Here is a 17241-nt window from a genome sequence, read left to right as displayed (position 1 = left end):
GTATCATGACAAGGCGTAACCTAGTCCTTTTGATTTCAGAGTTTGTAGACCGAAAGACATTGGCTGCCTAAGTCTGCAGGATTGTCTTCAGAACGCACATGAAACTAATTATTTTGAGAAACATTTTTATGAATTCTTTAAACCCTATTCGCCAGAAAAGGATGATCGTAGAACAATAGTAATTTTTTTGAAAAACAACATCGATTTCAGCGGCAGTGGCTCATACAACTCTGACGCTAAAACTGCACCGTACCTAGCCTAGTTACCTCGCTCCTATAGACGACCCAAATAACAAAAACCCGAGCTTCCGAACCCGAACGTGCCCCGATCCATCTACAAAGCCCAACGCATCGGTTGCCGAATCCACCCTTAGCTAGCTGCCGAACCCGAACAAATCTCAATCCGCCCACAAAGACCTGGACAGCTGCTCCCGATTACCTTCAAATCGCCAGCTACCCTCATCACCCGAATACAAACCTCGTAATTCCTGATCGTCGACAACCGACGACCACAAGTTCCCGATTACCTTCAAATCGTCAACAACCCTCATCACCCGAAAACAAACATCGTAATTCCTGATCGTCGACAACCGAAGACCACAAGTTCCCAATTACTTTCAAATCGTCAACATACCGCATCACCCGAATACAAACATCGTAATTCCTGATAACAGTCAAACCGTCGACACACAAGTTCCCGATTATCTTCAAATCGTCAACGCAAACGTCGCCCGAACGCAACACCGCAATTCTTGATCTTCTTTAACCCGACATCATCATTCCCGATTACCACGAGTCGTACACCGTCTTGCTTAGAATACGAGTAAACGTCGAATCCCGATCATCAATTAAACATCGTTACTTTGAATTTACGAACACATCCGAAGTCAATTTGCCATCCTATATGCCACCTTTATCTTATCGTATTTCAACCCCAGTAGATTGTAATTTAGCTCAATTACCCCCAGGAAAGGGAGAAATCTACTCTTAATATTTCATAAGGTTTAGTGGGTCCTTATGGAGACCTTGGGTACAGCTGAGCTTACCTCAGCCGACGAGAAAACCACGAGCAGGGACCTGATTCGAAATCGCATTGTGACAAAACCGAAACATCCGCCGACGAAGACGAATCAAGTCAGAAATACGATAAAAAATTGAAACCCGGATCCCTAGGATGGATCTATCTGTTGAAAAAGGAACAACTTATAGAACAGTGCCAGGCGGCAAGTATACATACAGAGGGATACACTGTGGAACATCTAAGGAGGCAACTGGCGGACTTCGTGAAGAAAAAGCGACTGAAGACCTCGACCGAAAATTTATTACGCGACTTGGAAAACGAGCTCAAGGCAGGAGAAAAAACAGTCATCACTCTAGAGTGTCTGCAGATCCCCAAGCAAGCACCCCGCTGGGAATTTTGTGATTCCGATACCATGAGTATGGTACAGCGATGGAACTTAAAATTTACAGGCGAAGGAGATCTGTCAGAGTTTTTGACTAGAGGACTAGAGGAATTGGCCGCACACTGCCTGTATCCTGGAAGGTAAAAGGGCAATGTGGTTAACGACGCCCTTCTAACCGAATACAGTCATTATGTTTGTCGAAATTACTTTCAGACTTTAAACGAATTAATGACTTTGGTGGACGATTTCGAAATGTTGAAGAAATACGAGGCTCGTACGGAACGTCCGCATACCTCCCACATGGTCTCCCAAACCTCGGAAGGATGTAATAGGTCAACGCATTGTTGGCGATGCAAAAAGAAGGGTCATATACGCTACCAGTGCCAAGAAAAGGGAAAATTATTTTTTACCCATTGTGGGAAGGAGGGTATACTATCCCGGAACTGCGAGTGCCGAGTGAACACGACCGTCGACACCGGTCATCATGGGAGATATTACATTTGGATCTCCCTGAATGGGAATGGTTTGTTGGCTCTCGTATATACCGCAGCTTCGCTTACCTACATCGACAGCTCAGTCGGCAAGTTCTTGGACATAAACAGGGTTAAACCGATCGCGATAACCCGAAGAGTACAGCTTGGCGACCAACAAATGGCCACCTGTGGAAGGATAACTTGTTCCGGTGTCGATTGTCTTCAACGACCAAGCCACCTCCAAAGAGGCGACAGTACTACCTACGCTTGCCGAATCTGTAGTTCTGGGGACTGATTTCCTGCTGAAGAGAGGTCTGGATATTGTCTTAGACGGGAAGGTCGTCCCCAAGGCAGCGATTATTGATCGCTCCGGTCTGCATTACCTACACAGCATGTCGGACAGGGTGCTGTAGTCCCAAAAGAAGAACAAGTTACCTGAGAATCAAGCAATACCTCGACGAGCCTATGAAAACTTCAACGGTTTCCGTACAAGAGTTCGACGATCCGCCCGATTTCATACCAAATTAGTCACCAACACGGATTCTACGAAGGCTAAGCTTTTAAAGGTTTCAGTCCAATCGCCCAATAAAACTTGCAAACCCCCGGAATCAAGACAGCGAATTACCGCAAAAACAAAATCGGTGTTCCCGCCGGCAAGTTTATCGAAGAGGCAGATCCACAAACTCTTTTGCAGAACTATCATAAATGTAACACGACCGAGGCTGCCCAGCCCGAAGCACCAGCACATTATCATACAACCCGACAAAACCAGCGCGACGATCTCCGTGAAGCATAACTTTCCCAAGCAGGGGGGATATAACGTGATGATTTCATCACATACATTAGTACAAACAAACAACCGCACGTATTGCACAATGATAACATCAACAACGACCACCGTAAGAATACAAGCAGTGCGACGCTAACAGCGCCAACCGACCACTACCACAATGTTCACACAACACGGCCATAGGCAGCCCACAAGGCGACAACAGCACAAACCAACAAGCACACTATTCGCTGGGCGCGTAGTAGACAAATTAGATTTCGGTGGTATGCCGTTTATAGCATAAGGTAAAGAATTCGTAATGACTTGGTAGGACCGGTCATATATATTGTTTGGTTTAAGGTGCCATAAGGAAAAAGGTGAATTTATAATTCATCTGCCGTCCTCCGACTAACAAAGCGTTGGACGGGAATACTTTTTCCAAGACTGGTTCTTATTAAGTTGAATGGCCGGTAATTCATTCACACAGGAGTTTCGGCTCGCTGTTTCACAGGATCTTCGGCTCGCTGTTCCACAAGAGCATCGGCTCACTGTTCCACAGGAGTTTCGGCTCACTGTTTCACAAATCGTCAACAACCCTCATCACCCGAACACAAACATCGTAATTCCTGATCCTCGACAACCGACGATTACAAGTTCTCGATTACCTTCAAATCGTCAACAAACCTCATCACCCGAACACAAACATCGTTATTCCTTATCATCTACAACCAACGACCACAAGTTCCCAATTACCTTCAAATCGTCAACAACCCTTGTTGCTCACGGCAATCCTGCTGATGATGGCAACCCTGCTACTGCCAATTTCTGACTCAAAAACTAACTCAAGAACTAACTCAAGAACGAACGTCATGTTGAGGAAAAACCAAGGCGCAAAATTTCCCAAGCCGTTTTTTGTATTGTATCTCTTTTTGTATTTATGTATATATTTGTTAACATTTTTTTCATATAAAAGGCCCATCAGGCACATATACTTTCGTTATCATTTGTATTATCAAATAAAAAACATGTAAGTTAAATTTAACTTGTTTGTGCCTTTATTTAAATTTTAATATTTCACAATTTTGTTTAAATTTTAATGTTAATTTTATTTATTGTGCCTTTATTTCATTGTTAGTGAATAAACAACCAACTTGAAATGCTTACGCCTTTACTTACCGCCGTTGATAACCAGTATAAATAAAGCCAGCAGAAATTTTAATTTAAAAAGCCAAATGCTTTGTGTTGTCAATCTAAAAGGAAAAAGGAAGCCGACGATTATTCTCAATTGGTGATACAAATCTGGAAAAGCAACAAATTTATTCAATGTTCTACAAGTCCAAAGCCATATCTGTCGAATGTTTATGTAAATTTATGTTCGCGTGTGTGTTTTTCTGTTAAAAAAAAAATATTAGTCGGACGGACAGACATTTGTGCCATTTTTTGCAAACAATTGTATTAAATCAATATTTGCACAAAGATATCGTCACTTTTTAAAATCATATTCCTTACCTTGTAATATTGCCAGTTTTTTTTTTCAAGTCAAATTACCAGGAGTCAAGAAGAACAAGCAGCCGAAGCACTCAAGGAATTCCACCAGCACGTTTTGATAAAGATACTTACGAAATGTCCGTCTCTCATTCGCCAAAATCTAAGACGCCGTCTCGCAGCCTCCAAAACAAACCTGAAAATACAGCTTCGGTCAGTATGTCTTCCACAAATAACACTAATCAGCTGCCTGCTCAACTACTGCCACAAAAAACTACCACAAATTCACCTGCCACAACCTCCAAATCCACAAACGAAATCTGCGATTTAAAAAATCAAATGAAGATGCAAATGACAGCGATGCAAAAACAAATGCAGGCAATGCAAACACAATTTCTTGATAATTCGAAGCAAATGCAATCACAACTAGCCACGAAAATACAGTCAACATTAGCCACGAAAAAGCAGAGACAATTATTATTAACCGGCACTCAAATGCAATCACAATTAATCACTCAAATGCTCTCACAATTAGCCTTGCATAATCAGTCAACACCGTCACAACAACAACCGCCACAATTAAGCCAACAACAGCCACACACCAACTCACCAAACGCCCATAACCTCAGCAATGTCCGTCCACAATTCCACAGCCAACATCTCAACGTCCATTCCATTGTCTACCTTTACGGGTTTGCCAGAAGAATGGCTCACGTTTCATGAGTCTTTTGAAACCACAACTATGGAGTTTGGTTACTCCAATCTGCACAACACAATGATATTGAGGGATGCACTGAAAGGTTCTGCCAAAGAAGCCGTAGAGTCTCTGCTTGGTAATTCTGCCAATGTCGACGCCATTTCAAATTTACTCCAGGAGACTTTCGGAAGACCAGAGTAGTTGATAAGGAGCCAAAATGAAAAGGTCAGATCCATCCCTCCGGTTCACAATGACAATTTGAACGCACTGGTTAATTATGCCAACAAAATTACCAATATGGCGACATTTTTGCAGAATGCCAAAGGCGACCAACATCTTTCGAACCCATCGCACCTCAATGAATTGGTATCCAAATTATCGACAAATAGACAAATGCAGTGGGCAGAAAAGTGCATAAGTCTAAAGCAACCTGCTACTATTGTTGATTTTGCCAAATGGTTGTCGACTCTTCGTCGTTTAGCCAACAATGTTTATGACACTCAGCCCATAATCTCTAATCGCCAACAGCCTCCTGCTGCCTCATCAAGTCGCAAGTTCGCTTGCGTTGGAGTTGCACAAAGTCACCAATGTTTGGTTTGTCTGGGTGAGTGTTCTAACATAAAAAATTGTAAGTCTTTCTTACAGATGCCCGTTGATGATAGATGGAACAAAATATAGCAGCTCAAAACATGTTTCTGCTGCTTGAAAAGAGGCCACCAAGTGAAAAACTGCATGATGAGACGTCGTTGTGGTATAAATGATTGCCCAAAATCACATCACACACTATTGCACAAACCTGCACCGACGTCAGCCGCGATGCCGACAGATCGCCACACCGCACCAAATAATTTACCACAACAAAGCTAAAATACACTTGGAACATCACAAAGCGAACCCGAAAGGAGAAATTGCCATGCAACACGTGACAACGAAAACGTTTGGTTCCAAATTGTGCAAGTCACATTGTATGGCAAACACAAAAACGTCACTATATACGCTCAATAATCACCGCACTTCACAAAAATGGGACAAATTTCGTCGGCATCGCCAAGGAACTTCGAGGTACTGAAAACGCCTGCAACATTTGAGCCGAGGTTGATGAGTTTTTAGGAAGCAGTGGCGTGTTCCAATGGTTGCGAGAGTGAATGCCAGAGCTGACTCGTCGCACGAAGTGGTGCCTGCTTTCGCAACCAGTCACAGTCTGAGGTATAAAACAACTAGCTATGTACAAAATACTTTGTACATACTTTTGAGTGCGGTTGAGGCGCTGGGAAAATCTAGCAATAAACAATAAATATTCTAAAATTACATATTTCCCAACCGCCATAAAACACCACAGTGAAGAATTCGGTGATCTTGTGCGCTGACGCATACGATAATGTATGAGATAATAAAGGTTATGACCCACATGCACAGATATCAATGCGCTCAGTAGATGCACAAGACCACTTGAATGAAATGACAAGCAGCCCTGCAATGTTCTCCATTCAGTATTAGAATAGATAAGAATAATTGTGTGACTGCGATTAGGTTAAGATAGATTAGTTTCAGTAGTACTTAAGGAATATACTTTTAAATAAAAACCAGAATTGAATCAACAGCCAAACCATTCGGTTGGTTTTTTTTTCTCACTCAAGCTATGAAAACCCCATCCGCCACTTCCTTATTCAGTATCACGCTGTCCTCATCTATTTTCAATTCAATTGGTATGATAACCTCAGACCGCGCGGGTAGGACAATGTTACTAATTTTATGTTTCGAATGTAATCGGATAAACAGATAAAAAAATCTCAAGCCACGGCCGAAGGCCGGCTATTTACAAAAAGTGTCATATTTAGAAAACTTTGGTTCGCGTTAGCCGGTGTAGGATATACCCAGAGGAGAAAATCTCAAGCCCCTGCCGAAGGCCGGCTATTTACAAAATGTGTCAAATTGAGAAAACTTTTGTAATTCCAACGACGGCCACGCGAAATAAACCTTTTTTTTCTGAAAACAATTTTAATAAACTGGTTAGAATCGGGTTATGCGGATGGAAAGACCCATATCTCTGGACCCGGAAAAGGTATCTGCACAAATTCTAGCATTTTGGAAAGGTAAGAGTGTCAGCTATAATTTGTTTTTTGGACTTTTTGGGGGCTTTTTAAATAAGATGAGTCCAAAAAATTATTTCATCATGTGACCACTTGTTGGATAGGTATTTTCATAAGCCAATGATACCTATATTGTCTATATCGGTCCCGTCTCCCAAGAAAAAAATGCTTTCCCGGAATCAGGGTAAAAATACCTACCTGTGGAAAAAATTTCGAACAAATGGAAGAGTTTTTACTAAACTAGAGTTTTTCCATTTATTTAAATAAATTTTGCTGTTATTGCCATTTTATCAATATAAAATATGGCAACATGAATTCAGCGAACTTTACGTCAGAAGATAAAGGGAAGATGGTCATCACTTTTTATACCCTCCACCTTGGAAAGGAGGGTATATTAACTTTGTTATTTCGGCTGTAACATCCTTAAATATTCGTCGTAGGCCCCATTAAGTATATATATATATTCATAATCAGCATAAAATTCTAAGTCGATTTAACGATGTCCGTCTGTCTGTCTGTTGAAATCACGATACAGCCCACATTATTGGACGTAGAGCGTTTAGCAGAATAATTTGTATTCTGTCTAGGATGGTTGGTATTGAAAATGATAGGATGATAGGATATCTTCCGATATTCGGTATTTTTATGACTTTTGCCACATTTTTAACGGATTTTTTTAAAAATTAGTATTTGTTGGTCATAATGGGTTTTAGCTTCGGTGGCAAAACATTGCACGTATAGGTCCACGATTTGGTATAGCCCCCATATAATAATACCTCCCGATATGCGGTATTTTGATGGGTTTTGTCACATTTTCACGGGTTTATCTAAAAATTGGTATTTGTTGGTCATAATGGGTTCTGGCTCCGGTGGCGAAGCATTGTATGTATAGGTCCACGTTTTGGTATAGCTCCCATATAACGGTACCTCCAAATATTCGATATTTTGATGAGTTTTGCCACATTTCTTCGCGGATTTGTCCAAAAATTGTTATTTTTGTGTCCTAATGGGTTCTAGCTTCGTTGCCGAAGTATTGTATGTATAGGTTCACGTTTTTGTATAGCCCCATATAGCGGTGCCTCCCGATATTCAATATTTTGATGATTTTGCGACATTTTCCCACGAAAATTGGTGTTTTTGGGACACAATGGGTTCTAATGTTTCCTTTACGCTAAAGTGGAGGGTATTAAAAGTTTGGCCCTGCCGTGTTTTTTTTACTTGTTTATCTATCGGAAAGATGTAATAACTGGCTATAATTCATTTTTTTGATAAATGCTTTCATTTGTTAGAGATAGCGCACATTCAATCTTAGTTCTGAGAGTGATTTGAATTGAATGAAGAACAAAAATCATTGTTCGCTCACATTGTAGAGGAGTACAGATAACAGCAAGTGTAACAACAACCACATACAAATTTGTTTTTGTACGTTATACAAGTTGCCCAAAATATTTTTTTTTGTGTTTAATTTATTTAATCTCTCATATATTTTAGTGAAAATAACAACAAGTTTTCATGTCTTACATACTAATATTTTTTTATAGGGAAGTTGTCAATACAATCACCCCATATTTTTTTCATCCTTTAATTATTATTAATTTTTTTAAGATATAGATATGTGTTTCTGTGGGCTTGTAGATACAGTTATATCCGTGAATTAATTGAGCAGGTAATTCAGATTAGTTTAGATACAGTTATATCTAAGTGAATCGCGGACTACAGAAATAGTCTTACGCATATAATGTTGCTTTGTTTAGATACAGTTATATCTAATCATCCCGCGGACTACAGTAATAGTCTTAACGTTTTCTTCACAGAAGCGGCTTCCGTTTTAGCATACTACTACCTGTAGAAGTATAACAGTGGGCGACGAAAAAAACGTTCATGTGGCCAGACAAGAGCTGAAAATAATGAGAGAGTCTATCGTGTCCTCCGAATAATAGGAGTTGGCGGACCAAGCTATTTGGGAGCTCGGATAGCTTGCTTAAGTACTTTCGGCAAAGCTTCTTTATTTCTTCTTCAACGGTAAGTATGTTTAGGTCCCTGTGGACGTTTGCGTTCCTTATGTACCATGGTACACCTGTAATAGATCGAAGAATATTCGATTGTCTTCTTTGTAGCTTACTTACGTTAGAGGCATTAGCTGTGCCCCAAAGCTGTATGCAATATGTCCAAATTGGATTACAGTATTATATAATAGGACTTTGTATTCTAATTTAATAGAAGAACGTATACCAATTAACTACTCAATATTGGCCTTTCTTAGTTTAATTTGCGTGATTTTTGCATCGATGTGTTGCTTCCATGTAAGTCTTCGGTTCAGGTGCATTCCGAGATGTTTTACATCTTAATGGGGCCTTATAATATAAATATAGCAACATGAATTCAGTAAACTTTACGTCAAAAGATAAAGGGAAGATGGTCATCACTTTTTATACCCTACACCTTGGAAAGGAGGATATATTAACTTTGTTATTTCGGCTGTAACATCCTTAAATATTCGTCGTAGATCCCATTAAGTATATATATTCATAATCAGCATAAGATTCTAAGTTGATTTAACGATGTCCGTCTGTCTGTTGAAATCACGATACAACCCACATTATTTGACGTAGAGCGTCAAAATTTAGCAGAATAATTTGTATTCTGTCTAGGATGGTTGGTATTGAAAATGATAGGATGATAGGATATCTTCCGATATTCGGTATTTTTATGACTTTTGCCACATTTTTAACGGATTTTTTTAAAAATTAGTATTTGTTGGTCATAATGGGTTTTAGCTTCGGTGGCAAAACATTGCACGTATAGGTACACGATTTGGTATAGCCCCCATATAATGATACCTCCCGATATGCGGTATTTTGATGGGTTTTGTCACATTTTTCACGGGTTTATCTAAAAATTGGTATTTGTTGGTCATAATGGGTTCTGGCTGCGGTGGCGAAGCATTGTATGTATAGATCCACGTTTTGGTATAGCTCCTATATAACGGTACCTCCAGATATTCGATATTTTGATGAGTTTTGCCACATTTCTTCGCGGATTTGTCCAAAAATTGGTATTTTTGTGACCTAATGGATTCTAGCTTCGTTGCCGAAGTATTGTATGTATAGGTTCACGTTTTTGTATAGCCCCATATAGCGGTGCCTCCCGATATTCAATATTTTGATGATTTTGCGACATTTTCCCACGAAAATTGGTGTTTTTGGGACACTTGTTTACTTGTTTATCTATCGGAAAGATGTAATAACTGGCTATAATTCATTTTTTTGATAAATGCTTTCATTTGTTAGAGATAGCGCACATTCAATCTTAGTTCTGAGAGTGATTTGAATTGAATGAAGAACAAAAATCATTGTTCGCTCACATTGTAGAGGAGTACAGATAACAGCAAGTGTAACAACAACCACATACAAATTTGTTTTTGTACGTTATACAAGTTGCCCAAAATATTTTTTTTTTGTGTTTAATTTATTTAATCTCTCATATATTTTAGTGAAAATAACAACAAGTTTTCATGTCTTACATACTAATATTTTTTTATAGGGAAGTTGTCAATACAATAACCCCATATTTTTTTTATCCTTTAATTATTAATTATAATTATTAATTCAGATTAGTTTAGATACAGTTATATCTAAGTGAATCGCGGACTACAGAAATAGTCTTACGCATATAATGTTGCTTTGTTTAGATACAGTTATATCTAATCATCCCGCGGACTACAGTAATAGTCTTAACGTTTTCTTCACAGAAGCGGCTTCCGTTTTAGCATACTACTACCTGTAGAAGTATAACAGTGGGCGACGAAAAAAACGTTCATGTGGCCAGACAAGAGCTGAAAATAATGAGAGAGTCTATCGTGTCCTCCGAATAATAGGAGTTGGCGGACCAAGCTATTTGGGAGCTCGGATAGCTTGCTTAAGTACTTTCGGCAAAGCTTCTTTATTTCTTCTTCAACGGTAAGTATGTTTAGGTCCCTGTGGACGTTTGCGTTCCTTATGTACCATGGTACACCTGTAATAGATCGAAGAATATTCGATTGTCTTCTTTGTAGCTTACTTACGTTAGAGGCATTAGCTGTGCCCCAAAGCTGTATGCAATATGTCCAAATTGGATTACAGTATTATATAATAGGACTTTGTATTCTAATTTAATAGAAGAACGTATACCAATTAACTACTCAATATTGGTCTTTCTTAGTTTAATTTGCGTGATTTTTGCATCGATGTGTTGCTTCCATGTAAGTCTTCGGTCCAGGTGCATTCCGAGATGTTTTACGGTATCTTTCTGTGGAACTTGAGTATTAAAGTTTTTATTGTGTAGCAAAGTTTACGTCTTAGAGCAAAAGTAACGTGTATGCACTTGCTTACATTTACCGATATTCCCCATTTTGCATTCCGAGATGTTTTACGGTATCTTTCTGTGGGACTTGATTATTAAAGTTTTTATTGTGTAGCATAGTTTACGTCTTAGAGCAAAAGTAACGTGTATGCACTTGCTTACATTTACCGATATTCCCCATTTTGTCAGTCAATTTTCGAGAAGATGGTTTTGTAGTTTTTCGGACGCTATTATAGGATCCTTGTGTATGCTAATGAAAGCATTATCATCAGCAAACGTTGAGGTGAGAGTTTCATTCAGTCAGTTTCATTACCAGTAAATAACACATACAATATTAAGCCTAAGATACTACCCTGTGGGACGCCAGCCAATATTTTTCTCGAATTTGAAAGTACGTTCTTCGATTTAACAATAAATGTACGATTTGACAAATTCGTGACTATGCGGTGCACTTGCTCAATAGGACTGTGGTGCTTACGGAAGTCAAATTGGTGGTCTGGGATAATATTGCTACTTGTAATATAGGGAGTTAACATTCTTAGTAATGTTGTTTCGAACAACTTTGAGAGTATAGATAGAAGACTGATGGGTCTATACGATTTGACCTCCGTTGGATATTTTCCAGGTTTCGGAATCATTACTATTTCAGATTCTTTCCATACACACGGAAAGTACCGTACTCGAGGAATGCTATTAAATATAAATAACAAAAGTTTAACAGCCGGTGTTGGGATTTTCGGGGATAATATTGCTACTTGTAATATAGGGAGTTAACTTTCTTAGTAATGTTGTTTCGAACCACTTTGAGAGTATAGATACAAGACTGATGGGTCTATACGATTTGACCTCTGTTGGATATTTTCCAGGTTACGGAATCATTACTATTTCAGATTCTTTCCATACAGACGGAAAGTACCGTACTCGAGGAATGCTGTTAAATATAAATAATAATAGTTTAGCAGCCGGTGTTGGGATTTTCTTGAGCATGTTTGGAGTAATTCTATCTTTACCCGGGGATTTTTTAGCTTCGTGGAGGCTATAGAACTTTCGATTTCTTTTAGAGAAAAAGGTTTGGAACAATGTCATCAATTGGAGGTTGAACAATGGTCGATGGTCCGGGATTTGGGATAAATACAGATTCAAAGTGCAAGGCAAATGTGTTTACTTTTTCTTCTTTAGTTTTTGCCCATTTTTAGGTGAATTTAAGATTCGTGGACGTTATGTCTTTTCAAGTTTTTTGTGGTTTTCCATAAGCTGTAGTAAGTTCTCTCTTTGGAATCCAGGTTATTTAGGAATATTTTTAAGTTTCACTCTTCGTTTAATCTGAGTGCTTTTTTAAGAGTTTTTCATATTCTTTAAGTTTTCCCCATAACCTAGGTTAGCGGTGCTTCTGCCATTCTCTTCTGGTCTTCCTTTTATCAGACACGATTTTTGGAATAGTCGTTGGATTTTAGGAATTAATTTCTGGTTTAGAAAATTAGTGGGGGTGGCAACATTGACAGCGGTGTCGACTATCGAAGTAAATATTTTAACTGCATTGTCAATTTCATCTCCGGACTTTAGGAAAGTGTTAGGATTCACAGATGTACTGAAATATTTTTTGTACTTCATCCAGTTTGTATCTTTATTTGGCAGATAATACGGGGAGGTTGCGAGTTGAAGAGAGTGCAACTGTTGTAGCTTGTAGATGGTCAAACTTTATTTTAAATTACCACCGCAAGCTCTTCCACTAGGGTATTTAGTGTCGTATGTACTATAACCGTTTAGCAATTTTCAAGACGTTTTTGTATGCCCGTACTCCTAGCAGTTTGTACATTGAGGTTGGCCTTTTCTTTTTTGAGGTTCTCCTATTTTCACACCTCGATTACAAAGAAGCCAAAGGTTATATCCAAAATCCAAAAATGTAAACAAAATAATTAATTGTTGTTGCAAAATGGTCAGGCTTAATCCCTTTATTGCTGTTTTTAAGGCAGAGAACACCTAGGTTTCGGAAAGAGCCACCAATCCTCATAAGTTCCCTTGTTTTTGTCTGGGATATTCTCCCCAGAAGCTATTTTAAAAATAACTTCTATGGCAAAAAACATTTTTAACCCAATTGGCGAGATCGTAAGCTCAATAGAAGAGGAACCAAAGAATTAAATAGAACTAAAACTCTTTTGGAAAATCTTCTAAATTGTTTCGAACAACTTTGAGAGTATATATCTAAGACTGATGGGTCTATACGATTTGACCTCCGTTGGATATTTTCCAGGTTTCGGAATCATTACTATTTCAGATTCTTTCCATACACACGGAAAGTACCGCACTCGAGGAATGCTATCAAATATAAATAACAAAAGTTTAACAGCCAGTGTTGGGATTTTCGGGGATAATATTGCTACTTGTAATATAGGGAGTTAACTTTCTTAGTAATGTTGTTTCGAACAACTTTGAGAGTATAGATAGAAGACTGATGGGTCTATACGATTTGACCTCTGTTGGATATTTTCCAGGTTACGGAATCATTACTATTTCAGATTCTTTCCATACAGACGGAAAGTACCGTACTCGAGGAATGCTGTTAAATATAAATAATAATAGTTTAGCAGCCGGTGTTGGGATTTTCTTGAGCATGTTTGGAGTAATTCTATCTTTACCCGGGGATTTTTTAGTTTCGTGGAGGCTATAGAACTTTCGATTTCTTTTAGAGAAAAGGATTCGGAACAATGTCATCAATTAGAGGTTGAACAATGGTCGATGGTCCGGGATTTGGGATAAATACAGATTCAAAGTGCAAGGCAAATGTGTTTACTTTTTCTTCTTTAGTTTTTGCCCATTTTTAGGTGAATTTAAGATTCGTGGACGTTATGTCTTTTCAAGTTTTTTGTGGTTTTCCATAAGCTGTAGTAAGTTCTCTCTTTGGAATCCAGGTTATTTAGGAATATTTTTAAGTTTCACTCTTCGTTTAATCTGAGTGCTTTTTTAAGAGTTTTTCACATTCTTTAAGTTTTCCCCATAACCTAGGTTAGCGGTGCTTCTGCCATTCTCTTCTGGTCTTCCTTTTATCAGACACGAGTTTTGGCATAGTCGTTGGATTTTAAGAATTAATTTCTGGTTTAGAAAATTTAGTGGGGGTGGCAACATTGACAGCGGTGTCGACTATCGAAGTAAATATTTTAACTGCATTGTCAATTTCATCTCCGGACTTTAGGAAAGTGTTAGGATTCACAGGTGTACTGAAGATTTTCCGTAAGAATTTTTGTTCTATTTAATTCGTTGGTTCCTCTTCTATTGAGTTTACGATCTCGTCACTTGGGTTAAAAATGTTTTTTGTCATAGAAGTTATTTTTAAAATAACTTCTTGGGAGAATATCCCAGACAAAAACAAAGGAACAAGGGAAAGAGATTAACAGCCTGTTCCACGATCTCGAAAGAAAATTTGTGCGAACGGAGGCTACTCACTCACTTTCGTATAAGAATGCGTTCCACTAACTTTCGTGCCACGGAGATGATTTTTTCGTGCTGGAATTGAGAAAATAAAAAAAAATATATTTGTTGTTCACATATTAAATTGCATTTTATTTTTACTTATATTTTTGTTTCCATTTTAAATCAAGCAATGTTTATGTTAAAACAATTTTCCTTAATTTTTATCATACGACAGCAAACACACAAGTGACTGATTTTGACATTTGTGTTCGCATGCGTACGAAAGAAAAAAGATAGTGGAACGCAAAATTACACTGAAAGGCTTACGTTTTCGTTCGCTTTGATTTTCGTGCAAATTTTCGTTCTGATTGATTTAAGTGGAACGGAAATCAGCTGTTTGTCGTGTAAAAGTTGTGCGAACGTGTTCTTTCGATATCGTGGAACTGGCTGTAAGCCTGGCCATTTTGCAACAAAAAAATACTATGGTATCCCGAACAAAAAAGCCAACACTGTTCTCCAGAATAATTAATTTTCAATAAATTATTTTAATTTCAAAAATATATGTTTTTTGAATTTGGATTATCAAATTGAAAATGCAGACGAATAGTTCTTAAAACATTTAATTTTAATGCTGTCACATCATTCCCCTGAATGTATAGTTGTTAGCTGTTGGTCCTTATCTCTCAACCCTGCAAGCAATCGCTAGAAAATCGCGGAAAGGCAACATCACTTTCAAGTTGAAACCAAACCGCATACATACATAAAGTATTTTACATTTTGCAATTTTAGGAAACATGAAATATTGTATTTTCAGATTAAAAGAAACCTTTTGCAATTCAAATGAAACTTTTTGCAGCGGCAATGAAACCTTTTGCAGTGTAATTGAAACCTTTTGCAGTGGAAATGAAGCCTTTTGCAACCGAAATGAAACCTTTTGCAACCGAAATGAAACCATTTGCAACCGAAATGAAACTTTTTGCAAATCAAATGAAACTTTTAAATTTATAGAAGGAAAAATAACAAAAAATTTTTGCTTTTAGTAGTTTTCAAATTAAATCAATTAATTATAACTTATATATTGACAAAGAGGATTTTTTTATTGATTATAAATATCTACATTTATTTATATTATTTCTTAAATTTTCAATTATTGTAATAACTAATGGTTCTTTATTGATTTGATATAAAATGCTTTCATATTATTAAATTCTAAATGCTTAACGCTAAAAAGAGAAATTTAAACAAATTTTGGCCTTTATAGGTATGGCCAGGACTGAAATGTGAAATTAAGCTTTACCACAAATTTTTATAGTTATAGTATACTATTAATCTTACCTAATAAAGGATTCCCGCTTCGCAGCTTTATTGATTATGGAGATAGAGCAGTCGTGATTTCAATAGACAGATTGTATATACTTTATGGGGTCTTCGACGAATATTTAGACTTGTGTTTTATGGAAGCTTTATGCTAGAAACACAATTGGAGCGAACGACGAATTTTTTCGCGGCGTATGTTCGTCGTCAAAAATAAAAAACATGTGTGTATATGGAAGTGCACACAATCACGGCGCCGGCGAAAATTTCGTCGGTCGCCGCGAACTCAATTAGCTTTATTTCTATTTCATACGCCGGCGAACGGCGACAAAACAGTACAAGGTGGCCATACTTGTACGAATTTTATGTGTTTTAGTACATAAAGTTACTTTTTACTTTAAAATTTGTTATGGTCACTCTACTATCTGTTATTCGTATAAAAAAACATAAGTTATTTGTTTATTTATTTGTGCACTTGCGCCTGAGTGAAGATGGATATCAGTGAATTTATAATAGAGAAGATGGACATAACTGAAATTGTAAAGAATTATGAGTTCTTGTATAATTTTCATTGTAGTCAACAAATGAGCAAAAAGTAAACAACTTCATCAGCTGTTTTATAATTTCGTCGGTATTGTGTTCCATACGACGAATTTTCGCGGCTCATTTTGTCGTCGCGTAGGGCGAAATTCGTCGTTCGCTCCAATTGTGTTCCTAGCATTAAGAAAAAAATTTATAAAAACATAGATATTAATAATAAATAAAAATTCCTCTTTAACTATATATTAGGTATAATTAGTTGATCTAATTTTAAACCTACTAAAAATAAAAATGTTTTGTTATTTTTGCTTCTAAAAATCTAAAAGTTTCATTTGATTTGCAAAAATTTTCATTTCGGTTGCAAAAGGTTTCATTTCCACTGCAAAAGGTTTCCTTTCCACTGCAAAAGGTATCAATCCCACCGCAAAAAGTTTAATTTGAATTGGATTTTAAGAATTAATTTCTGGTTTAGAAAATTTAGTGGGGGTGGCAACATTGACAGCGGTGTCGACTATCGAAGTAAATATTTTAACTGCATTGTCAATTTCATCTCCGGACTTTAGGAAAGTGTTAGGATTCACAGGTGTACTGAAGATTTTCCGTAAGAATTTTTGTTCTATTTAATTCGTTGGTTCCTCTTCTATTGAGTTTACGATCTCGTCACTTGGGTTAAAAATGTTTTTTGTCATAGAAGTTATTTTTAAAATAACTTCTTGGGAGAA

Source organism: Musca domestica, unplaced genomic scaffold, assembly GCF_030504385.1.
Source record: "Musca domestica strain aabys unplaced genomic scaffold, Musca_domestica.polishedcontigs.V.1.1 10, whole genome shotgun sequence".
Classification (NCBI taxonomy): Eukaryota; Metazoa; Arthropoda; class Insecta; order Diptera; family Muscidae; genus Musca; species Musca domestica.
This window is presented reverse-complemented; position numbering follows the sequence as displayed.